Source organism: Varanus komodoensis, unplaced genomic scaffold (assembly GCF_004798865.1).
Source record: "Varanus komodoensis strain SLA01 unplaced genomic scaffold, ASM479886v1 scaffold46_1, whole genome shotgun sequence".
Lineage (NCBI taxonomy): Eukaryota > Metazoa > Chordata > Lepidosauria > Squamata > Varanidae > Varanus > Varanus komodoensis.
This window is the reverse complement of record NW_025336043.1, coordinates 1-1700: the sequence shown is the minus strand read 5'-3', so window position 1 is coordinate 1700 and position 1700 is coordinate 1. Positions and strand designations below refer to the sequence as shown.

The 1700-nt window shown below is 57.5% G+C and overlaps 1 long non-coding RNA gene across 1 annotated transcript in view; it reads right to left on the bottom strand.

Moving 5' to 3' along the window:
- LOC123030711 overlaps positions 1 to 1694 on the bottom strand; it is a 2123-nt gene extending 429 nt beyond the window's left edge. Inside the window, exon 1 of the long non-coding RNA XR_006416155.1 lies at positions 1383 to 1694. This is a non-coding gene — a long non-coding RNA (uncharacterized LOC123030711). The remainder of the gene's footprint in view (positions 1 to 1382) is intronic.
- Positions 1695 to 1700: the final 6 nt, after the last annotated feature.

Below are 1700 nucleotides of genomic sequence, written 5' to 3'. Positions count from 1 at the left end.
TGGAACGCCTCTGCAAGGCCGGCCACTACTAAAATGGCGGAGGGCTGTAAGAAGCCGCGAAGGAGATGGCGCCTGTGTCGTCACTTCTCTCCCTCCGCTCCCGAGCGTGAGGCACTTCCTTGCCTCTCCTAAGATGGCCGCCAGAAGGGAAGGCGCGGCTCTTTCCTGCCCTTCTTCCCTGGAAGGTCCGACCGCTTGGCAGTGCCGACGTGGCCGCTCGCCGGCGGAATGTTTCTCCCGCGCTGCCTGACCCGGCCCGTCGCAATAAGGGGGTGCACAGCGGGCTGGGCAGCGTCGCCCCCCCCCCCCCCGTCTCCGTCCCCCCCGCCGCCCGTTCTCCCTGCTGGGCCGGGCCCGCTGGCCTGCCCAGGAATGCCCCCCCGCCGCCCCCCCCCAAATCCTGATCCAGAGGAGCGGCCCAGCGGGCGCACCCCCTTCCCGCATTGCTCCGCGGCGCCATCCCCGCGGATCGGGCCCTCGGCTGCCACAGTCGCCTCCGCCGGACTCGGCTTCCCCGCTCGCTCGGGAGCCTTGCACTGGCTGGACGAGGCTTCTGAGTGCGGGAACCGGGTGAGGCGGTGAGGCTCCCCCAGCCGGCGCGGGCAGCGATTCTGCGTGCGAGGCTGTGGCTGAAGCTGTGGCGATCCGGCTTCTACTCCCTGCCTGGCCGTGCAGCTCACCAACTGACACTGGGCCAGGCACAGAGTCTTGGCCTGTCCTACCCCGCAGGGTTGTTGTGAGCATCAAATTGGGCCAAGCATTGTGCAAGCTGCCTTGAGTTCCTTACAAGAGAAAAAGGCATGGTGCACATGGAGTATACATGAGCCTCTGTCTGCACAAATTCTGCACCTCTCCTAATGGCGATCAATAATAAAATAGCCTTTTTAGAAAGTTCAAGGTCCAATAGCTATCGAGAAGACACGCCTTCCGCTCAGTATCCTCCGCTTTCTGCAACAGCGCTGCAGATGCATTTGCACACTCAATGCAGGGCTTGTCTTGTTGGTCCCCGACCTTTCCTCTGGTATTTCATTCTATTTTTCTCCCACCATTTTAATGTATCATTGCTTTTAAGCGTGATTTGATTGTGCATGGCTGGATGCTTTGCCATTTCATCAGTCCTTGTTGTAAAGCGCTAGTAACGGGGCAGGGTATAAAGGCTGACTCGTGACACCGGGCCTGTGTTGCCTATTCCACAGGGTGGCCTGCAGCGGGCAACAAAAGGGAAGGGCAGGAAGGCCCCTTCCTCCGGCTTGTGCCCTTTCTTGCCGTGCCGCAGTCAGAACATGTCACAGAGCTGACGCGGCAAAGTCAACACAATAGGAGCCCGGCAGGTGAGAGCAGGAAAATGAGGAGGGGTTCAGAAACAGCAACGCGTAGCACACAGGGAATCCGCAGTTTACAGCAGGGGGATGCGTCTTAAATCACAAGGTGACAGTAAACGCCTGAATCCAGTGCAAAATAAAGCAAGGGAAGTCGGCAGAGGTGTGATACTGAACTGACTTTTTATACTTACAGTGTAGGAGGAAGAGGTTAAAATAAAATCATTGACTAACAAGAGGCCATCCAGCCCCAAAGGTATATTACATGTTCAATCAATAAAAGCTTATTTGAAAAGGACATGTTCAGCAGCATTCAATTTACAACTTCGTTGTGAGGGGTCACCCCTGCCCCACGTCTGCCAAAGGCCAGCCAAGCTCACA